The sequence below is a fragment of the Brachyistius frenatus genome, unplaced genomic scaffold (genome assembly GCF_029030835.1).
Source record: "Brachyistius frenatus isolate BFR_SWC_R1_liver_20210118 unplaced genomic scaffold, ASM2903083v1 Contig_75, whole genome shotgun sequence".
Lineage (NCBI taxonomy): Eukaryota > Metazoa > Chordata > Actinopteri > Embiotocidae > Brachyistius > Brachyistius frenatus.
In genome coordinates, this window is record NW_027210674.1 from 1232501 (window position 1) to 1257500 (window position 25000).

At 44.7% G+C, this 25000-nt stretch overlaps 1 long non-coding RNA gene across 2 annotated transcripts in view; it reads right to left on the reverse strand.

The window, feature by feature from the left end:
• Window positions 1–25000, reverse strand: part of LOC138626638 (uncharacterized) — a 37866-nt gene that overhangs the window by 6068 nt on the left and 6798 nt on the right. Inside the window, exon 3 of one of the 2 annotated variants that reach the window (XR_011311310.1) lies at window positions 7301–7984. The exons of the other annotated variant lie outside the window; for it this stretch is intronic. This is a non-coding gene — a long non-coding RNA (uncharacterized lncRNA). Of the gene's footprint in view, window positions 1–7300; window positions 7985–25000 lie in introns of those variants that run through there. 2 annotated transcript variants of the gene reach the window in all.

The following is a 25000-nucleotide window of genomic DNA, read 5'->3' on the forward strand; positions in this document are numbered from 1 at the left end:
CCAATAGGCATTTGTGTACGCCGCTGTGTTTGTGAAGTTGTGTGTGTGTAGCAGTCTGTGTGTGCGAGAGACCTCCCGGCTGCTCCTCCATTGACTTTCGCTTTGGCTGATACAGGATGTCAGTTTATCAGTCGATTGAATATCTACCAGCCCTTTATTTATGACACGCTGGATGAAGTGTTGCTGCTCGCCTTTTACTTCTTCTCTGACGAGGTATGGAGAGAAACAAGTGTGTGTGTGTGTGTGTGTGTGTGTGTGTGTGTGTGTGTGTGTGTGTGTGTGTGTGTGTGTGTGTGTGTGTGTGTGTGTGTGTGTGTGTGTGTGTGTGTGTGCATGTGTGTGGAGAAGAAGGAGGTTGCAGGGGAGGAGCTAGAGAGGACAAGAGAGAAGCAGAAATCAATATATTTTTACTGAAAGCCCTTGTGTAGCAGGAACAGAGACAGGAAGGAAGGAGGCAGGACGGAGAAAGGAGGGGAAGGGGTTCAGGGTGAGGAAAAGACTGAGCAAAGGAAGCCGTTTTTCATGTCTTGCCTGTCCGTCGTCTCTCAGCTGCCCTACTATTCAGGCACATGCTGCACTGGTGTCTGGGTGGACTGCAGCAGTGCTTCTGCTTGGAAAAGATTTGATACAGTAAACAGAGCTCAAAGATATGCTGACATATCTCAGTCTGAACTAACCTGGACACAGATTTTAACATAAGAAAACATTTCAAAGTCTTTCAAACAGTGCCTGCAGATAAAGACTAATTAAATGACATATGAAGTTGAAATGTTATTGCCATTTTCATCATTTTTATAAATTAAAAACTGATTATTTACATAGGAAACGTAAGTGCACCCCTTCATTCACTTATCACACAGCTATTCCAGGTCACATGATTCGAACCTCCTCAGGGAGTAACGGAGCCCGTCTTATTAGGAAGGCAAGAAAGTGAGCCAGTTGACTTTTATAGGCTCACCTGTTAACTGAAATCCACTCCAGGTGACGAGCTCGTGAAGCTGGTTAACATAGAGTGTGAAAAGCTGTCATCAAGCAAACAGTGGCTGCCTGAAAAACTGGAATCAAAATATGATGTTTACATCCTCAAACATAATCTGGATATTTATGTCTGTGTGAAAATCAATGTTGTAAGGAGGCAACAAATGGAAAATCCCAGTTAAGGATATGTGGAGAATAAAATGTGCCTCTGAAATATCAGTTTAGCTTGTTGGGATGGTGATAATCTAAACCCTAAAGTCCATTTACTGGAGCCTCAAGATGCTGACTCAGACAGCAGGAAATTCACCTTTGACTCAGATTAGCTTTTAGCTGAATGAAGAATATGAGATACAATTAAAAGCCAGAAAGTGGACTTTTCTCACCATCAAAATTTGTGTTGATTTTATGAAATGAAAAATACACAATCTTATCAAATTTGCTTCTTTGGAGAGTCACGCTGTGGAGAAGCAAAGCTTGGGACCGAAGGGTTGCCGGTTCAAATTCCTGGACAGACAAGAAATATCTGTGGCTGAAGTGCTCTTCAGCAAGGCACATCACCCCAACTGCTCCCCGGGCCTTGCAGCTGTCCACTGTGCTGGATGTGCTTGTGTGTACGATGGGTCAATTTCCTGTGTGTAAAAACACGTATGTAACATCCAGTAAAATAAAACTGATTCTTCTCCTTAATGAATATTTGGGATTTGGAGATTTAACGTTGTGTATGTATTACTGTCGTCACAGTATGTAGCAGATGAACAAGAGCCCATCAAACATGTAACTTACTGAACGTTTTCAAAAATTCCTCATTTTGAAATCTTGTTTATAAGCAACTTTAAAAAAATTGCAAAGTTATAAAATATCAAGCTTGTAATATAATGAATAAAGTATGATTTTACCACATCATACAACATGTAAAACATCATTTATATGACAGGATGTGATGCTAAACAGTACATTTTGTTGAGAGAGAGAGAGAGAGAGAGAGAGAGAGAGAGAGAGAGAGAGAGAGAGAGAGAGAGAGAGAGAGAGAGAGAGAGAGAGAGAGAGAGAGAGAGAGAGAGAGAGAGAGAGAGAGAGAGAGAGAGAGAGAGAGAGAGAGAGAGAGAGAGAGAGAGAGAGAGAGAGAGAGAGAGAGAGAGAGAGAGCTTCGGTGAAGGGGGTGGGGAGGGGGGAATCAAGTCAATACATTTTTTCCTTGAGTCATTACTGTGTCATTCGCTAAAGTTGCTCCTATTACTTTTCTGGAGGTCCAACCAAAAATAATTCCAACTTTAATTAGATATTGGGCCTCAAAAGGCTGAATTGTTGGGGGCGTGTCTGTTTGATTGACAGGCCTGTGGTGCAGTCAGTTTTCTGCCATCGGTGGGCGGGATGTAGATCCACCGCTCCCTCCCCAGCTTGTCCAAATATGGTCACTTCCTGCTCCAAAATAATAAGATGGCGACGCCGGAAATCTGAGCTCAAGGCTTCACAACAGCAATTTGCCAAAGGAATATTGCTTACATTTATGTTGTGTCTACATGTGACCTCATATGAGACTAAAAACATAAAAATGGACACAGTTTCCATCCATATGAAAATGTTGCTGCATCTTCACATGTTGTTTATGTGTAAAAACTATTAGATTCAGTTCATTAAAATTCAGGTGGAAGTTACTCAGTGTTTCAGCTCATGTAAAGATTTCTCTGCTAGTCTTCAGTAATTTGGAACAGCATGTGTATTCTTGCCCAAACAGCCCCAAAGATGCTGTGTTTCAAGACACCTCTCCCATAAACACACATGAACACATACAAACTGAACATGCATTTAGCCTGACGTCTCATACAGTATATCAAACCAAACTACTTTACTGAATTCTCTTCTATTATTGAATGGAAGCATATTACTGTCATTTTTCATTTAGAGGGGAATGCAATCCACAGTAAAACGTTCCTTTTCCATTAATTTACCTTTGCAGAATCTGCTCCCCCCCCGAGAAATGAGAAAGTAAGTCCTATAAACAATTTAGACAGACGCTCCATCAGAGCGTAGCTGAGGAAGTCCCGCTGCTTTTTCCGTGCAACACTAAGGTGGATGTGGAGGCATATGATGACAGGATGTTGTGTACATGCTATAAATCTTCCTGAGCTTTGTCCACTAGGGGGCTCCTTTCCCAGCCCGCATGGGATGATGAAGAAGTTGATCACTTTCTGTTTTGAGTGAATAAGGGCGTTCACATGGAAACATGCAGTGCACTGAGTACCCGGACGACGTACTCAAAAAAGTCCACAAATTGAGTGTGAAACGATGGACACTTGTAACGGCCATTATGGCTTCTTAACAGGAAGGGGCGGGACTATCTACCTAAAGTATTATCAAACTGCAGCAGCCAATGAAGCTGCAGCTTCATTTTTACTCCATGTTCCAGATGTTGTACTTCAATTCAATTTTCAATTCAATTTTATTTATATAGCGCCTAATCACAACACAGTGATGGTACTGGGTGAGTTGGGTGAGGTGGGTGAGGTGGGTGAAGCGGGTGAGATGGGTGAGGAGGGTGAGGTGGGTGAGGCGGGTGAGTTGGGTGAGGAGGGTGAGGTGGGTGAGGAGGGTGAGGTGGGTGAGGTGGGTGAAGCGGGTGAGATGGGTGAGGAGGGCGAGTTGGGCGGGGTGGGTGAGGAGGGCGAGGTGGGTGAAGCGGGTGAGACAGGTGAGGAGGGTGAGTTCGGCGAGGTGGGTGAGGAGGGTGAGGTGGGTGAGGTGGGTGAGGAGGGTGAGGTGGGTGAGAACCTCTGGTGAACACAAGGAGATACAGGGCTGACACAAAGGAAAAAATACTTTCAAAATAAAACAGGAAACAAGGGGCGTCCAAAGGAGACGGATTCTCGTCCTCATGCAACTGAAGCTGCCGTTAAGGCAGGCAAGAGAAGAAGATGGCAATATTAACCCTCATAGAAGGCCTGGAAGACAAACCCAACACCGCAAATACACCTGTGCAGCCCAGACATGAAGACTGGGACACACTGAATGATGAAGAGTCAAAATGTTGGAGGAAAAAAAAACATCACGTAGGAGACAGAGGACAGAGGACAGAGGACAGAGGACAGAGAGGGTCAACAGGAAGCTGAGGAAGAAGATAAAAGTTGAGAAAAAGTCACGTCAGCCAATGATGATGAATGTGTTCAAACATCAATACAGCGTGAATGATGAGGCCTAACACACACACACACACACACACACACACACACACACACACACACACACACACACACACACACACACACACACACACACACACACACACACACACACACACACACACACACACACACACACACACACACAGTCGTACGCGCTGTGCTGAAGTATCCCCTCCGTTCTTGATCCCTTTAATCCCCATTTCAATTTCTATATTAAAATGTCTCCCATTGTTTTATGTGACTTGGCACGTTGCTCCTCTTCAATGTCAGCAGGCTGATAAATAAATGGATGTACAGTAAAGGGCAGCGGCATCATATGCTGTGATGGCCGGCGATGGCCAGTGACAGTGATGGGCGGCGATGGCCGGCGATGGCCAGTGTGCTCCGCAGCCACTCGCTCATCTCTTATTACAAATTTCAATGTTTTCCCTTCAGAAAAAAGCCGGTGAAGCTGCTGTTGTGACTGTCTGATCTTATTGTCTTGGAAAAGGACATTTTGAATAAATGTTAACAATAAAAGTTCAGGGAAACTGTGCATGTTCTGGATTGTTAGATAAACAATCTGAAGCTAAAATACAGAACTTACAGAACTTCCTACGTGTTCTCATTCCCGGGACATCAAGTACTGCTTTCACCTCAGAGACACTTATACATGATTTATTCGTGGCATCAAAACTGCGTGAGCAGGTTGAGGAAAAGAGAAAAAAAATGAACCTGACTAATGCAAGTAACATTACATACGTCAGGTAAGTTACTTCATGTACGTTACGTGAGTTAAATACACTTCCATACGTTTGTTAAATTAAGTTCATCTGTATTTGCTGCTCTGCTCGAGGATCTTTCATGTTTCAGACTCGTAAGGTCGGATCACTCATTGAAAAATGCTTTGCTCCTTGTTGACAAAGATTTCAGATCGTGACGTGCCACACACACTGAATAGATTACAATACTAAACATACAAACAGCAAAAATAATAATAATAATAATAGTAATAATGATTAAAAAAAAAAATGTTGGCACTGCGCTGGAGACCTGCACGTCGATTCATCTCGATCTTAATATGGAACTTTCAGCTTTTACTCTGCTTGTATTTACATGACACGATTGCATGTCGTTAAATTTGTGCCTCCTTTCTCCTGCTGTTTGTACTTTTTCCTCTTTTCTTCTTCAAAATCAGAATTTTTCTTTCGGAGTATCAAAATGTTATTTATATAAATATATCTTTCATAAAGAACAGTAAGGAGCCTAGCAGTGAGTCGCTGTGGCCACTTTGAATATCTGTATCCCAACATACTGACACACTGCATCAGTTGTTTCAGGTGTTTTATGGAATAAAAGAAGTATTTCCTCTCGATATACTTATTATTTTCTGTGCACTTCCATTCAGTTTCATTATCACCAGTGAAGCAGTTCTTCTGGTTCTAAACCACATTCCAGTTCACCCATTGTTTTTTTTGTGTAAAATTGACCTAGCCATGTGTAAAATATTTTTTCCAGTATCTTCGAGAAGGTGTGTACGATGTAATTTCAGACAAATGACATTGTGTTGTGTAACGCGTCCCCGGTTCACTGGTTGAGCGTTGCTGCCTTGATGGATCGTTCCCGCCGTTTTCTTGTTTTTCTTTTTCTTCACTTGCTCGAAAACATCGAGAAGATGTAATGCCACTGACTTTCAATAATCCCACAGATTTAACGGGTTGTAAACACACCGGGGTTTAATCAAAATTGCTGTCGGTTTGTTTGTTTATTTGCGAGAATATTTGTAACGTGTATGTTCTGCTTGATTTCTCCATTTCTGCAGCGGCGCTCCGAGTCCTGACAAGCACTGTTTCATCCCGGTGTAATTGCACAGCCGCCCCTCCCTTCCTATAATTACTCACTTGCTCATCACAACCGGGACATGAAAAACAGAAAATGACCACATCTACCATTTGCAGCAGTGTGTGTCATCTTCATCGCGTCCCCCCTCCTCCTCCCACCTCCTCAGCCTCTGAAATGCCTCCTTCTCCCATTTGTTAGCGTAGCGTCTCCTCTGCGCTCAGCCTCGGCCTCCCATCTATCACGGCGGACCAAGGCAAATGGAGCTTTCAGCTGAGTGGTGATAAGGAATCGCAGCCACATTAAAACATCTGTCACACCTCCAAAGCCACGAGCAGCGGGGCATTACAGCGTCCCGGAGGAGAGGAGGACGAAGGTCCGAGGAGAGGAAGAAAGTGGGAGGAAGAAAGACGGGAGAAGGGGTCTAATTTCTGTGTGAAAGTGTGGAAAGACGGATTCATTTGCTTCAATTCCTTCCTGCTGTTTCATCCTTTTGTAGAAATCACTCACATCCCTCCCAACACGCTCAACAGTAATACATGAACTAAATCCAGTGCTCGTGGGTAGAAAAACATTCATTTGACCCATTTTATATCAGTGTTAATTTCCTTAATTAACACGTGTTACCGTGTAGTTTTAACATGTTATAATCTACTTTAGGCCTTTTCAAACATATTGATTGATAATGTTTATTCTTTCTGTCCAGTTTTACTGGCATCAGCATTTGTCATTATGCAAAACTACCAACACATTTGTGACAGTCGAGGTTTTTTGATTCTGATGAAAATAACGTTATAAAAACTAAACCTCCAAAAAAGTAGAAGTTGGCCCGAGCGAGAGGTGTTCAGGCGTTCGCCTGCACCGAGTCAGACGCTACAAATTCTCCTCCGTGTTATTGGGTCAAACAGGGTCTCATTTTAAAGGTCTGTGTCAATATGTCCAATAACTGAGTGGATGCGTACATGTTCTCATTCTCTTTCATTTATACCAGCTTTTATTGTTGGTACCGGAGGTGGATGTAGGATTACTTCTTTTTTTAGAATAAATTGGTGATTATTTTGGTTTCTCTGGCTTTACATTCCCTCTCGGAACATTATTAACTGTTGCTTCTCTTTCACACTGCTTGTTAATTGATCGGATTAATTGATATTGCATCACGCTGCTGTTGGCTGCGTTTGTGTCCTCTCTGCTGGGGTCCGTTCGGGTCGACTGCATTTTTGTCTAATTAGGATTGGGTGTCTTTAGGTGAGGTCTCGCTGTGCTTTGGTGCCCCTTCGGATCGGGTGTCTCTTATTGTGAAAGAACCTCCTCACCCACAAAGTCCCCTCTTGAGATCAAAGACCACATCAGACATTTATATGAACTTCAGGATGAGCCTTTATTAATCAGACATGTCCATCAGGAGTCAGTGATACTCACATATATACATACATTTCCTCTCATAAATTCACCCATGCTTTCCTTCCACTCTTCTACGATACCACTCATCTGCAAACACACACACTTTGACAAAATCGGCCAAGAACAATAAAATAAGTCTCCAGAGGGCAGTGCAATTATAGCAAAAAGTACAAATTTACCAAGATACAATATCTGTAATTACTTACCTGCCTTGTTTTATTCAGATTAAGCAAATGACTGAAGTGTCTTTTGGGTACTGTGTGTGATCAAGAGAAATCCAAAGTGTGTTATCCGTGAAGGAGTTTCGGTCCAATAAAGAAACAAATGTAGCTTCAGTTTTAGGTCTTAAAGATGTTTTCCTCTGATTTATTTCACGTCTGTCGGCCGCTTCCCGTCTGCATGTGAGTGTCGGGACGTTCGGTGTGATCAATGCACAGCTACAGCTGGTTGAAGGGGACCAAATCCATTGAACAGTTGATTTGGTTCCATTTTACCAGCTTTAGCAAAGCATTTGAGGTCTGAAAGCTGACGGGGTGGACGAGGAGGAGGAGGAGGAGGAGGAAGAGGAGGACGAGGAGGAGGAAGAGGAGAGTAATCTGGACGGAGGCCTGAAAGAGACAGAGCCAGAGGGAGGAACTGATAAGAAAAAGGAGACTGTCTACTCACAAGTAGCATCAAGTATAAACACAATTTAGGTAGGTAGGTAGGTAGGTAGGTATATACTTTATTAATCCCCGAGGGGAAATTTTTTCAATATGTGTTTTTTATATATGTATGCAGAAAATACACATCAGAATACATCAGTCAACAGTCATTGATTAGTGGGAGAAATGCTGCCATGGCACGAACACAAAGGTAAAAACACAACAACAAAAGTATGAAATTGAAGGAGGAAGAGGGGAAAAGATGGAGAGGAACAGAAGTGAGCGCGTGAGGAAGATGCAGAGAGGAGAATAAGATGAAAGATGGGTGATGAAAAAGAGATGAGAAAGGCTGCGAGCGAGGCCCTGAGAGATAAGAGAGGAGCGTATAAACGATGGCTGCAGACAAACTTGAGAAAACAATGAATTCATCACCTAACTGCCAATACTGCTAATGAAGGCAGCGGATAGGACGGCAGGAAAATTAACTCTCATTGACCTCCAGCGCTGCTTGGAACATCTCTTCCTCTCTCTCGCACACATACTAATGCTGGCGCGCCTTCTCTCTCCGAGCCGCTCGTCTCCGTCGTTACGACTCTGGCTTTGTGTTTGCGATGTTTTCCTGGCCGGCGGTCCGGCCCGCTGCCTCGCTGCCTCGCTGAGCGTGGCGGCGCAGAGATGATGTACTCAGCAGTCCTCCTGCTAGCTGCACGGCTCTGCTTGTCCTTGGAGCAACTCACTCATTTCCTGCTTCAATTAGCCTAGCTAATCATTTAATCATTAGGAAATAAACTGTTTAAGCGGAGTCTTGGCCCTGGAATCCCTTCTATTGATATTTTCCTGTCTGGATTTTTTTTATTTTTTTTCACAACTGACTGATATTATCTGTGCGTGTACAATTTGACGTGATGTCGTCTGTATATTCTGCTTTTGAATGATTAAAGATGGCAAATGGGAATGGGCAGAGAGCTGTGAGAAATATCACACGCCTCTGCAGCGCTCCTCAAACTTCTTCAAAACTTCAGTTCATAAACCATTTGGTGGGTCGGCAAATTGCTAATGAACACAGAAGAGGATTTAGCAGGTAAAGAGGTATTTTTTGTCAAGAGATCAGAGACTAAATGAAAGTGAATGGACTTCAGACGGCCATAAACGTGACTCTAACTGAATAATAACCACAACAACTGTTAACCAGTGTGTTTGATTGAACCACAGACTGAATATAAAAGTGTTCATAGCTTTAAGGCCTGAAAAATGGTTCCGATTCAGAAGTGTCTTAAGCTGCAATACCAGCGAGTGCCACTAGAGGTCGGCTCCAAAAAGCCTCCGGCTCCATAGACTCCCATTCAACTTCTCTCATCAAATCCAAAGTGAATAAAATGTGTCCATCAGTTATCTCGGTGTTGTTAGCTAAAGTCACTCCTTCTTCTTAGTTTTCTGGAGGTCCATCTGAAAATAATCCCTCATTCATTAGAAAAGAAGATTCAAGAAGACCTGTTTTTGGGGGCGTGTCTGTTTGATTGACAGGCCTGTGGTGCAGTCAGGTTACAGCTATCGGTGGGCGGGACGTAGTATCGTCAGGTTTCCAACCAGATCGGTCAGATCCACATCTGGCTCCTCCCCCAGCTCGTCCAAATATGGTCACTTCCCGCTCCAAACTGCTCCGAACTAACAAGATGGTGACGGACAAAAATCTGAATTTGAGGCTTCGTAATGTCCTATCTTTTTTTTTTTTTAATTGTCAACAAATCTCAAACAGATTCGATCCAGTATCCAAAGCTCTGCAAGTGCCACTGTTGTCCAAAAAATATTAAAAACTCTTCTGAGCCTCATTGTTGCACCGTTCCCTCATGAGCACACACAATGTAGTTTATTTTGACTAAATCCTACATCCACCATCCTGCTGCTGCCTGACATGTTCACTGTAGCAGCAGAAATTGATTAATCCGCCACAGAAAATAGTCCCAAAAAATGTACAATTAGTTCCTGTTTGAGCAGTCAAAAACTGAGCGGTGTTCAACAGCCTGCTGTACGGCTCTGTTGGGTTTCGACACTCAAAAGAGGAGTGTGTAAGTGTGTGTGTGTGTGCGTACGAGAGAGAGATTACACTGTCAGTCCTGTATCAAAGCTGTCCACCCCTGTCTAGATAACAAATACATCAGCCTCACTGCACACAAATCGCATTAAAAAAAAAAAAAGCTTAAATACTGGCAATGCATGTAAGGAGCACTGTTCACGCTTCCTCCCCCTCTCCCTCCATCTCTCCTGGGTTTAATAAACTTGTCACCCATGAGACCGGCAAATTGATGAGGAGGATGCATCCTTGACTGAGAAATTAGAAAAAGAAAAAAAAAAAAATCTGAGAGGGAAAGAAAGGGAGTGTGGAAATAAAGAGGGGAGAAGAGCTGGAAGTAGCACATGGAGGAGAGGACGAGCTGGCATGGCCTGAATTCTCTCCTGCAGTTGTTCTGCCTCTGCAACATGCAGCACTGCAGTCTCCATGTGTGTGTGTGTGTGTGTGTGTGTGTGTGTGTGTGTGTGTGTGTGTGTGTGTGTGTGTGTGTGTGTGTGTGCAGTCTGTGCTTCCAAGCATGTAACCTGTGTGGATGTTCACGTCTAACTGTGACGTGGGGCGGTGTGTTTTTGTGGTGTGATGATCTTCGTGTCTTGTGTGGACGTTCACAGTGAAGGCCAGTTCTGTGTGTTCAAGCGCGAATATCAACTTCAGAGGAGAAAGCGCTACAACGTGAAATCCTTTTCATAGCAGGATTTTCAGTAGATTAGGGAGAGAATCCCTCCGCTGCACCGTCTGCGCTTTACTCCGGCAATCTGTAGCCCACACACACACAGGGCAACCCTCCTTCACCCCGCGCACCTCCGCTCAGATCCCACATCAAACGGAATCATTACACCCGTAGCGTTTTATCATTAACCTCGCTCAGATGCCTGCTGAAGGCTCTTTCAACATTAAACTGGAAGGCAGCCCCGTCAAGATCAAAACTACAATAAGTAAAGGTGTTGTGCGTTCAGAAGTTGAGCAGCTCGGTGAGGCGGACCGTATGCGGGTCGGGGCGCTGCATGAGTGTCTGCTGCTGCTGTAGGTGCCCTCTATCAGGCCGGCTGCGTGGTCGGAGATAGCCTGGCTACTTGTCTATTCTGGGACCGTGCTGTCCGCTGCATTCCTGCCCTTATATTGGAGACGGGGGTGGAGGGGGGGGGGGGGGTCTGAGGGTTGGGGACAGCTGGACGCCAGGCAGAGAGGGAGGGAGACTCGTGGCGCTTGACGGCGGTCAGGGAGTCAGAGTGTGGAAGGTCGGCGGGGGTGCGCGGCGTCCTCGGGGAGACGCACACCGTCCAGGTGGCGTTACAGAGCAGCTGCCAGCTCACCGCTCCGTCCGGCCGCCGCAGGACGAGGGACACTTTGAAAGCAGTCCCGCTGCGGACTCTGTCACTCTCGCTCACCGTGATATTTTCATTTCAGATGTATGGCCTGACACAACCGGCCTCACCGCGCCCCCTGCTCTCTCTCTCTCCTTATCGGGACCAGCAGCTCCCGGTGACACTGACGGACTGCTCTCCATCCGGCGCCGCGCCACCGGGAGGGCGAGGCCCGGAAACCTCTCAGAGCATCGCTTCCTGTCATGCCGACGCGCTGCGACTGAGACCCCCTGACAGCTCTGAGGCCGCCGTTACAAAATAACCATTAAAATCCACTTAAAACGGCAATAATCTTTTATAATGTGCTCATTTAAGGGAAGCAGATTTAGACAAAGCGTCCTAATGAAGGCCTGCGTGCATGTCTGATGAAGATGTTTGCCAGTTGGTAATTAGCTTAATGCAAGGCGCTCTATAGTAATGAAACAAGTTGACCTGTGGTCAGGCTGTAAACTTTATCTTCTGTGGCTGCCTGTATTTATTCCCGCTAATTACCTACTGACTGGAGGCAGCGGGGGAAGTGGGATCTATATTATTAAAGTGAACGCAGACATGTAGGATGAATATTGGACTGCAGTGAGCTTTGCAAAAGTGTGAAATAAAAGTCCATCAGGACCGACCGGGCTGCAGGACTCGGGGCCGGTGGGTCCGGTGGGTCCGGTCTTGCTGTGAGGTTAGCGTTTGCTAATGCTGCTGCAGTCCACTGCAGACACCGGCTGGCTGGCTGGCTCCTCTTCCACCCCCCCACCCTCCATCCCCCCTGCATTCGGACGTGAGCAGCACCCAGCAGCTGACTCAGCACTATTCCCGCGCCTGATTGGTTGATCAGAGGAGGAGACAGGAGCATAACAGGACCCTTTATCCTCTGCTCAGCCACTTCCTCACTCTCTTACTCTCCCCGAAGATAAAACACGTCTGCCAGGATGAAAAAAAAAAAAACGTTTCTTGACCTTGTGCGGCTGCTCGGCTCAGGTGCCGCACCGTGAACTCTTCCTTTTTCAGCCCTCTCAGGGTTCTTGTGGGCCCGCGGCGATCGTATCTCTCAAAGGCTCCGTCCACACTGTAGTCCGTAACGTTGGACCAACTTTGACGGTATCTCCGCGGACACTAACGGCTTGGGAACCTGCTCGACCTTGTGTCATCCAACCTCAGCTGCCTTTGCAGCGGATAAAATGCCACGGCCGTTTTCTTTTCGGTTTCGGTCCTTTAATGCGTCATGACGGGATCTTTAATGTCCCTATAGGACATCGTTAAGCATCTCCAGCGCTCATACTTTGTGATTATTGCCGTGTTTATCTTCCTGCGCTCTTGATTTTACCTCACAGTGATTTAATCCTCAAAGCGGTTTTATTCCTTAACCTTTTAATCTAACGGCAACACCCTTAAGACGATCGATACCTATTTAGATGATATATTTAATTATATCCTCTCACTCTCTCCCTCCTCTGCTTCTCTTTGTTGACCACCACAACGTATAAACAGTGAATTTTATCTTTAAAAAAGGGCCGAGCCCTGAAGCCTCCATTAATATGACCTTAACAGACTCTCGGGGACTTTGTCTTTTCTTAAACTATTTGCAGGAGTGAAATTCTTCACATTAATGTCAGAAAGACGCCACAGCAAGCGTCCTAAATGAGACACTTTATTCAGTAATTCTAACGGATGTGTATCCAGAGAGGTGGAACAGCGTTCAGCAAACAGACCTCCTCACGTGCCGAGAGTCGTCTAAGCAGCCTTTTACTGCCTCTCGGACCTGTCCTCACCACGGCAACACACCATCAATAACTGTAATGAGATTTAAAAAAAAAAAAACATGGCAACAAGCAGAGGAAGGAGCTCGTCCCAGCCGGTATAGGACACATTTTTTATGTGTTCGAAGATGCTGAGATGTGGCTTTAAAAAAAATGAAATGGAAGTGGTGTCTACAGACGCTGGGCGTAGCCAATATCTGTAATTATCTGCTCATAAACTACCATAAGGATATAAAAGATGCCGGCTGCTCGCTGCTGTCACTAAAACTTCTCGGCAAAAGAAGAACAAAGGCAGATAAAGGGAGACAGCCCGGATAGAGAGGGATGACGGGAAAAGCTTCAAGTTTCTCCAGCGAGAGGAGATCGGATTAAGAGAATGAAGGGCGGCGCGGAAGTTAAATGAAACAATTTAACATGCGCAGGTTCTTCATTTTGGAGAAGAACTCTTTGAACGACATTAAAGTGGAGAAGACGTCATCCGGTGGAATGATGTCATCATCCATACGCATGCAGCGGCTGCCAAACCGCAGCAGACCTGCCTCCTGTCTTCACCTTTCCTTCTCCCTCTCCCTACCTATGCAGGCTGATTCTCACTCTGAGCACGCTCCACCCCCCTCCTCTTACACCCCCTCCCTTAACGAACCACCGCTGCCACTTAGGTGTTTTAGCCATGCATTCATTACAGGCCGCAGCAGGGCCACAAAGGCGCGCTTGATATACGCCCTGCCGTGAAACACAAAATCCAATGCAGTTAAAGTCAGAAGGGGCGCTTGGGCGTAAAGATAGCCCCGGCTGACATGCGTTTCTATTGTGAGGGAGGGAGGGAGAGTGGGACGCCCCGCTCTTTCTGAGGCTGAAAAGCACACAGACAGTGAGAGGCTTCATTACAAGCGCTCTGTTTTTACTTTGAAAGAGTCGGTTAGACCCATCGAGATTACAATCTGCGGCAGATCGGCGTCTCGGTCGCTGCATGAAGACGTGTGTCTCGGGATGGTCGAGTGGGATCAAAGTGAATCTGCAAAGCTGTTCGCTCAAAGATTTAGAGGACTCTGTTGATAGAAATAGAATATAACAATTATCAATTATCTGTTTTTATTAGTGCAAAATCCTCAGAAACCAAGAATCATTGTGTTTTCAAGGGCTGAGAATGTGCCTTTAATATCTAAATAAGGAGCCCACCATGTACAGTAGCCCAGAAGGGTCAGTGTGAGGCAACCTTAGTGAGGCCACTAAATCCCACACACTGTTCCCTTTAAGCCAAAATACACTTTATTCTGGATAATATACATTTTCTTGTTAACTGATGGTCAAAGAATATTCATTTGGCTACCATGGTAAAAATGTACATGTGACTGAGCTACAGGTCTGCTCCTCCTGTAGTGAAAAGTAATTCATTACAGTCACTTAAACGCTGCACTAATCAATATTTTGATATCAACAAAGGATCACATGGCTGTATGCATGTGAAAGGGGTGATGAACTTACCGAGAATTATCATCTAACTTTAACAGAGCCTCTTAACATCTTTTAGCTGATTGTTTTGGTTTTCTCATCCTTTCCTGACATTTTACAAAGTAAAAGCTCCAAAAAGACCCTTTGCGCTCAGACTCTAAACAGCAGACAGACACCGTCAGCATTCATCAGCTCAAACAAAGTGAACTTCTGCACTATTGGGTGACATCATGTCGCCTGTTTGACTGAAGCTTTACTGGAAGATTATAGTCTGGAAATCCTTTTGGCATTAATCTCTCTGCCACTCTAGAGGACGGACCAATCCGTAACCAGTGGGCGTGGCTTAATGCAAAGTTAACAGTATTGTTAGATGGTCAATACTGATTGGTTAAAGGCTGCTCTACCGGCTTTAGAATTAACTTGAAGTCTTTTTACCAATCACCTCTAAACTGGTGGGTGGATTTCTTGCAATGTTCACAGCAGAGATAACATTAGTTCCTCTGCTGTGAGGTATATATAGCAGGTTCCCTCCGTGTACATTTATGGTTTTGAGTCAAAGCACGTTTGTGTATCATCATGTTCTCACTGAAATGTTCCAAAACTGCGTGTTTTAACAAGAGTAAATATAATTTCTACACGTCACTTCGACCTATTTTAATTCAGTTGCTGTTTTCTCAAAAGTTATGAAGGAAGAACTGCGGTATGATGAGAAATGCTAATGTTTTCCACTGATTACAAAAATCGTGAAAAAAACCGTATCTATGACGTCATCTGAAGCTGAACGCAACCCCCTCCCCCCCACCTCAAAATTCAGTATGTAAAGCAGTTAACAACATGATAACTGACCTATAATGGAGAGTTTTTACAGTGTGGTATAGCATTACAAACATTAAAATGATCACAATACTTTTTGAAACATAAGTTTTCCTTCTTTCATCCCCCCTCTTTTCCTCTCCACTCCCTCCTTCGGGGATCTCGCGCCCCGATGCCCTGCAGCTTTATTGCTCCCATAACAAACCACCAGAGTCCACGAGTCTTTTCTTCCTCTCTTTAACTTTCCATCTCTGCCTGCCACCGCTCTGACCTCTGACCTCGCCTCATGAAGCTCAGAGTGGCGCTCTCAGCTGTGTCCGGCCACAGACTCACCGCTGGAGACCAATCAAAGGATCTCATCCAACGGACGCTCCACCATAATGCAACATGGAAGTGTGTTACATTACGTGACACACAGCTTCCTGGTTAATGCAAGCAATTAGAAGTATATGTACTGCAGACAAGCCTTCCTCATGACATGTTAGGCCTGTTTTCCATGTCGTCCCTCTCTCATCTCCTTCTCTGGTCTCTGTGAAAACAATGGGATGCTGAGAAGTTGCAGAAATGCAGAAATGGTCAGTTTTAATTGAATAAAGTGTAAAATCACGTGAATAAAATGTCACATGCATGAGATGCACCTTCACAATGATCTCAGTACAATAATGGGTGAAAAGACTGGTGTCGTGGTTTTATTTTTTTAAATATTACGAAAATAAATGTATCTATTAACAAGTCTTGTGTGCGGATCCGAAGCCTGAGTGCCATCGAGCTCCATCGTCGTTAACCGTCAGACACCTGATCCTGCAAATACCAGAGCGCCAAATACACAGTGTTCATCTGCAGCTGAAAACAGCTCCCAGCAAAAGCACTGATTCCTCCTGATTGAGGAACATGTGGTGAAAAGTACAATGCTTGTCTGTTGTTTGAGAATGAAACAAACATAAAAAGTACTTATGTATTCACGTGCGGACAACGTGCTTCGAACTGAGTGCCTCAGACGGCGTCGGAAAGTATTGAGAGATGCACTGATAAGTTAGCGGTTTCTGTCCTGTCACGCAGCCAATCACTGAAAATAAAAAGCCTTCTGAAACGACGTGTTCAGCCTCACTGAGATTTCATTCCTCTGGAGTTTTCTCCCCAATGTGACTCCAATAAAGACAAGTGCAGAAGCTGATTTAAAACAAAACAAAAAACATTGAAGTGAAAACTTCTTGTACACACTTTAACCAGGAGGATTCTGGAGAGGAACTCGGTTTCTACTTTCCAGACCTGCACTGAGATTTGATCCCATCATGGTGATGTGCTGATGTTGCTGCATCCGAACGTGTTTCCACTCTACCGGGTGGAATTTCTTTGAAAGGAGACCATAACTACTACAATAGCCGTGGGCTCCTACACAACCCACTCACGCTGTTCACTAACCCTATAGTTTCTCCAGTGGCCCTGCTGCTGACACAGCACTACCTCTGCTGTGTAAAGCCCACTGTTACAGATGGTAATCCGCCTATCATATACTGTAATAGTCTCTGTGCAACAAAATGGAAGCAATTATCTCAAAGCACACAACGATCGGTGGAACAGATCACAACGCATAACTCTTTATGGGTTCGGGAGATTTACTTTCTGCGACGGACTCTCAGTCTCTCGGCGTAATTCACGCTCTTTACGAGTCGCTCGCTGCCTCCTTTGTTTCTCTTCCTTTGTCTATTGATCATCCGGTCCTGGCCTTTCTTTTTCCGACATAACCCTGCTTCTGCATGTTGGAGATCTGATGTAGCCTGTGTGTCCCCCCCCCGTCCTCTCACTCTCCCGTCCTCTACCTCGCTCTCTTTTTTTCCTCCTCAATAACAGGAGTTGTGAGCGAGGGCGATGACAGAGGAATGCTAACTAGCCTTGTCCTGACGCTGCACTCTCCTCCTCTCAGATATATATGTGCACTTACAGGGGGGAGGAGAGGCTGCGCCGTTTGAATGACAGACTCCCTGACTGACATGGTCACTTTACCAGCTGACAGGCCACGACTGACTCACTGATTCTGCTGCCTTGCAGGCTGCTCCACTAATCTTCCTCCTCTATCGTCCTGTATCACTGGTTATGGCAGTCGGGCTCTCTGACTCCCTGACACTCTCCGCTGCTGCACGCTGCTCCCAATTACTCTCCTCCTCTGGAAGACCGAAGGGAGATGGATGCACGAGGCTCCACTCAGACAGAAGACGTGTTAACATTGGCAGGTCGATGGGAGTCCACAGATGCTTGTATCTACACCTCAAATCCCAAACAGTCACATGAAGGCGGTTTCCTTCGCCGAAGGTAGCAAACACCATTTTATTCAGGCCGACTTTACACATAATTACCGAGCAGTATTTTTGACATTTAAATGTTTGTTTTTTTTCTTCTGCTTGATGAGACACTTTCCCAAAAATAAAAGCAGAGCATGAAACTACAGTAGAAACAACGTACTGAGTCGAGTCCGACTGATCTATTGGCCGGCCGATTTGATCAGCGAATACTGGAAGTGCTTCAATTTGTGTTTTCTGATTTATTGTTATTTATAATGATTACATCCAGGTCAAGTTCACTATTTTAACAAACTGATGTCATTTTGGACAATCAATTAAAATGTTATTTAACCAAAACCTGGGGAAAACAAACATTTTGACCTGATAAAAGTTCTAATCAACGGAAAATAAAACCACACGTCAGGAGTTACAGCAAACTGTACAGGATTCATCCTCTGGGGACCAAGAACGTCGGTGTGCCAATCTCTCCTGTACATGTGGAGCTTTTTCACAGTGGAGTGAGATTTTTTGACAACTCTGCCACCAGATTACAATGTCAGCATGCTCATTAACAGTTATCTGCTGGAGATCATGAATGTCTTCAGAAACATTTTAGTTTGGACCAATTTGGTGGACCGATACTCCCCGACAGATCAACATTGCTCTTAGCATGGTTAAAAGTCAAACACCAGATCAGTAGAAGGAATTTGATCTCGGCCGACTTCACTGCTTCAAACCTAACAAAAATACTCTTATAGTTTCTCCAATTCATTTTAAGTCATTAAAAACCCTTTTTAATAGCACACAAAATACAATTTAATGTTGTTGTCACGGTAATGCTGTTGAAACCCCAGCACGTGCTGATAGTCATTTATTACATGAATATATCATCAATTAAGGTCACCTTGCCACAGATACATGACAGGAAACTGATGAGTCAACCAATGACAAGTGGTAAAAAGTTCTTGCTAAAATCTTCGCTTAAAACAGGATTGTATTGATCGAGTTTTACTGCGTACTTCAGGCAAGAAAAAAATATAAGACCTTCGTAATTAAAACTCAAGACCTCATTCATACTTTCTAAGTGCTTTTTTTTTTTTTTTTTTTTTAAAAGGGAATTGAAATCGATGCTTTTTATGACTTAAAACCTGCATGAACACACAAAATAAATCCGCCAGCAGTTTTGATCATTTCAATTTGGCTCAAATTGAATCAAACGCTGATGATGTTACCTCACGCTGTCAATCAAACCTGATCGACGTACAACCACATCAATCAGATCTTTTCCAGTTAAAATCTAAACTTTAATTGTTATTAAAAGCTATTTGTGTGAATATTTTATAGCTTTTCTAGGATCTGTAAGAGTTCTGCCTCGTGAGAATTCCACCCCAAAAAAATGAATCTCCAGCTCATGAAACCACACAGTCCTCACTCACTCTTCTCATAACCAGTAAAGGAGATAACAGTGTGCCCGGGCGAGCATACTATTCTGAGATACACCTTATGAGATACATCACTGAATCTCTGCCACATAACTCCCTGAGATGCCTCTCCAGGCGATGTAGGTTTGAAATACTGCAGGAGACGGATGAGGGGCTCAGAGGTGGTGGTAAGGGGGCTGGGCGGGGTAGGAGGGAGGGGGGCAGATAATGTATATTCCATAAGCAAAATGTATTTTGAACTAATTAGAAAAAAAGGAGTGTTTATTCTGGGGCGAGTGATAGCGTCATCAGAAAATACAATTAGAAGAAGGGGGGGCGGCTTTTTCTCATTTTTTTGGTCAACTGACAATTACTGTGTCGTAAAATTGTAAATCTTATGACCTTATAAACACAGACAGAGTGTAATTAGAATATTAGGATGACTGTAAAACCCTGGCAGTAATTATGAGGGTGTCAATGTAAAGGGGGGAAACCTGCATGTGAAAGTGTGTGTGTAATCTCCAGCGAGCAGGGAGGGGGAAACAGTAGTGGAGGGGGGGGACGCGGCCCACCACCACAGTGCCCTTGTTCCTTTAATTACTTCCCTCTGCTTCACAGCTTCACTGCATAACAATTATCCTGCGTGTTCATTTGAAGGGAGCGGACCCTCTCTCCTCACATCGTACAGTAATGGACCGGCTCTGGTGTCAGCAGCAGCACTTGATGTACACACAACACAAGTGGGAGACATTAAATTAGACCCCAGCTAATAGAACTATCTTTTTTTCTTTTCTTTTTTTTTTTAATATGCTTTTTCTCCTGCATCAAAAACAATAAACAGAAGCAGAAGTTGCCCGAAGCGTCGCTCAACCCAGATGTGAACTTTTTTTCCTTTTTCCTCGCAGCACTGCATCATCAGTGTCAGCCTCTTCACCTCGTGCTGGTCTGTTTGTGGCTTCAAAGGGATCTTTCTATTTGTGTACGTGCAGCACACACACATGTGTATATATCTATAGATATATATATATCTATATATATCTATAGATATATATAGATATAAATATACACAGAGGGGGGCAGGGAGGGGTCGGGCCTTTCGCAGTCTATCGGAGTCTAATTCAAGCAGATGTCTGTTTAATTGATCGAAACAAATTACCTCAACATTGATCCTGTCCCGGCGTAAGGGACTGATCGGCTTTTTGGAGGCACACTGCATGTGTGTGTGTGTGTGTGTGTGTGTGTGTGTGCGTTGTGTAAATGTGTGTGAAGCTCTTCAGCTCTGACCCGCTCACGGAGAGTGTATGACTTAATGGCTAAATGCTAAATTCTGATTTGTCGTTGTTTTCCTCATCGATTCTGAGGTTCCCTTCGAAGCATTAAAACTCCGAGCCAATTAACGAAGCAACTTTTAAGGCTCGTTATTATGAGTTATTCATCGGATATCTGAAGTCATTAATTATCGAGGCCTTATCTTCTTCCTTTCATCTGTTTTTCTTTCTTTCCTTCTCGTGAGAGTAATTTGTCAGTGATTCAGTGACACGTGTGCTGTACGCCGCATGTCGCGTGTCTGTTTCAACACGCTGCTGTGATGACTGATCATGCTGCTGCTGTAAACTGTGAAATTACACCTTTACCTTCTTCTGCTGATACTACAAATAAAAGAAACAGCGCCGCTCTCATTGCAGATGCATCATATCCATGTAATGTGTACATGTTAGAAAAAAAGACCATAAACAGGCGGATAAATCAATACTGCACGTGGCAGCGACACCACGCAGATTTGTTCTGCTGCAACTTCCTGTGTGTTTGTGTGTTTGTGTGTCCGGGTACACATTTTATTTACGCCGGGACATGTGACGGTATCTGTGTGTATATTTTATGTGCGTGCCCATTGTTTGAGGAATGACTTTGAAGGGGGAAGGGGATGCGGAGGGGAGGGGAGGGGGCTCAGATGTACAATCCCCCAGAGATTCACTTTAGAGACATAAACACAGAACGGGATATAATAGGCTGCATCCGTGTCCTTGTATCAGGGCGAGACGACACATACATTACCAGTCCACCGCATCTGTTTCAACTTCCATTACTCTTTACTCCTATTATATTCTGCAGATTGCTGCCGATGCACACTTACTATAAACATGATTAAAAGAGGAAAAGGAAAAAAAAAAAGAAAAAAAAAATCCTGGCAATAAACTCTGACACTTAATATAAAACGGCTGACTTTACAATCTCATCTCCTCCTCCGTCCTCCTCTGTCTCTCCGGTACAGTCCAGGTAGACACAGCTCAGATGCATACTAACAGTTTTAGAAACTAAAGTCAGCCAAGCAGGGCGCCCGTAAAAATATAAAGGCCTCTTCCATTACTACTCAACCCGCCACATAAAGGCACACAAACTCAGCTCTGATTACATTTCAACTTATTTCCATGAACACAGTTTGTGAACCACAAATACCTGCAAACACCGAAAGCTCACGAATCATTAAAATGAATAAAATCTCTCTAAAGAATATCACCACTTTTACACTGAACTTCCAAATACCTTCCAGAAATGTGTTACTGCTGATAGTAAATGATCCGCTTCTTCTTCTTCTTCTTCTTCTTCTGTTTGTAAATTTAAAAGAAGTTTCTGGATTAGAATAAGGCGAGAACACACTCCTGGAGCCGTTGATAAAAATAAAAGAAAAAAAAGGTTTCCATGCATAGACTGTATGCCTCTCATAAAGTGATATTTATAAAACTGTGTGACGGTTGTGTGTGACGAGCGTCCTGCTGCAGACTTCAGACCTGCGTGTTTCTGCATTAGTCCAAAGCTGATATGATGACATGATGAAATCTAATGCAGGCAGCCTCCCTTTTGTTGTTAATTTACTCGGCTCTCTGTGATCTTTTCATTTTGTCCCGTACTGAGAATCACTTTGACTCATTGTGAGCGCTCCGAAACAAGATCTCCAAACACCTCCACGACTTTTAGTGGTGCTGGTTGAAATCTAAGTGGGACAGCTGCATGTAAGTAATTAAAGACATGTATAATATGAACAGCTGCAGCTGTGCATGATGGTCTCATGTGAGGACGACTGTCCCTGCGTTCCAGTGTCCATACTACCATACTATCTGGTATGGCAGAAGAAGATTGAGTATGTCCCAATACAGAGACGTATAGAGTATAAACGCAGCATGGCAAAAGTACCACTATGTCCTCATACATCCCATCGTATTTTGCACTCTGGCTGTTCTGACCAACAATCCTCTGCAGCGCAAGATACGTCACATTGACTGAGCCTCCCAGAGAGTTGGTGGCGCTGAAGCTCCGCCCATAAAAAGAGAAGCGCCTCAGCGATTTGAAAGGAAGCCTTCCAAACCGCATCCTTTTTCTTTTTCCTGCTTCTTCTTTGACGCTCTTTTCGATGACACCTCTGATTAACAGGGGACAGTAAGAGAACATATGATCCTTCTGATTGCATCTTATCCTCTGCTGTGTTTGTAATGAAGTCGCTCGTCATGTCAGTCAGGTTGAGTGACAGTCGGGAGGCGAGCTTGCCTTCACACATCCTTCCGTTCGTCTGTTTTGCAGGTTCTGCATTAAATTTCACATTCACGGGGGTAAAATCTACCTCTGGTCGTTACAGTCAGTGTTCCACATGACTGATCTGTATGTAACCGCTGCTAATCCCTCACTGGGCCTGTGGATTACCAGCTCTGCCTTTGCCCTTGTGCGGACTCCCAAATGGGGCGAACCGGTCGAGCAGCCAGCCGGCAAGTCAGCCGGCTTTACCAGCCGAGTACCCAGCTAGCCAGCCAAGGAGAGCTGGGACGGAGGGTCAGGGCAGCCCTGAGAAGAAGCCGTAGGTCTCCAGGTGTGTGTGTGTGTGTGTGTGTGTGTGTGTGTGTGTGTGTGTGTGTGTGTGTGTGTGTGTGTGTGTGTGTGTGTGTGTGTGTGTGTGTGTGTGTGTGTGTGTGTGGATATGGATGGCTGTCTGGTGTGGAGCGAGAGGCAAAGCGGTGCCGCTGGTTTACTTTCCACGGGGCCCCCCAGTCGTCCGGCTTTGGCTGTCTCAGCACGGTGCCGCAGTCAGCATTGTTGCATATTTAATGTCCTGATGAGAGCTTCCACCTGCTGACACAGGCAAAGTGACAGAACAATACCCGCCCAGCCCCCCCCCCCTACACACACACACACACACACACACACACACACACACACACACACACACACACACACACACACACACACACACACACACACACACACACACACACACAGGCCCTGAACACCATCATCAATCCAGTCTCTCTCTCTCTCTCCGCCTCGCTTCATCTCACATGTTCACTCGCCACAACTCCCTCCGCTCCGATCCCACTTCAGTCTACGCCGCTCTCCCCCCCCTCCCCCCCCCACCACCACCACACTGTGCCCTTCTATCTTTGAATTCTCCCACAGTACAACGACCTTTCCCTCTGCTTCTTACAAATCACTGCAATAAATCCCCTCCAACATAAAATAAACACATTCACACACACTTACTCACCAACATACACTGTGTGGTTTTTTTGTTTTTAGCTTTTTTGTTTTGGGTGGATGAGTGAAGAGGGGGGCTTCATGAATCTGTTCTCCACTGATGTGTGTTTCTGTTTGTCTCGATGGCCTCTTCATGTGCAGCTGCTCAGATTAGAAGCGTCTCTCACATTGATGGTTAATTAGCTCTGAAACGCTGTCTGACTTGCATGTTCTGTAATGTTCAACAATTCTTCTTGGCACTAAGCTGCTCTTTTCTCATTTATGATCCCCTGTTAACATTTTTTTTTTTTTTTTTTTTTTTTTTAGCTCCTTGTAAAAATAAGATTGGCAGGAAGTGTTAAACTAACTGTCAGCCCAGCAGCTCCTACACAGGCGCAACGCCCTGGGGTGCACACACACACACACACACACACACACACACACACACACACACACACACACACACACACACACACACACACACACACACACACACACACACACACACACACACACACACACACACACACACACACCTGATCAGGGCCAAATCTGCACGCTGAAACTGTCCCAAATAACAACCCAAACAGGGACAGGTAAACCCTAACTAGGTCACATACAGTATTTATATACAAAGTAGGCCGGAATACATACACTAAAAACCTGACACGATTGTTGTACCTGCTCCTGCACACACACACACACACACACACACACACACACACACACACACACACACACACACACACACACACACACACACACACACACACACACACACACACACACACACACACACACACACACAGTGCTGTACCGTACATACTTAATCAGAAGAATTATCACGCAAAAAAAGAAAAGAAAAGTGTCACCTTTGTATTCTGCTGGCTCAGCAGAGTAAGACAGATATCATGTAGCCTGACATTGTGGGTTTGACTCGTCGTAAGTCATCTTCTCTCTCCTGCCTCCTGTTTTTCCCGTCACGTTCGCCTCTTTTAGCGATTCAACGGATGCCACGAGACATAAACTTCCCCCCTGACAGACACCGACTGCTCCTCAAGAACTCACTGGAGATTAAAACTTCATATTTCTGACTTCACGTTTCGATGATCACATCTCGACAACCAGGCCAACAAGTTGAGACCCAGACAGGGCGAGGACGCGCAGGCGTCCGTCAGAGGCCTGCAGCCCTTCTCAGCTTCTTCCTCTTTCTGAACCAGCCTCTCAGACCCATGCTATCCATTAGCAAGCATTTAATCACTGCACCATTTACTGGAAACTGCTGTCTGTCTGTGGTGTGTGTGTGTGTGTGTGTGTGTGTGTGTGTGTGTG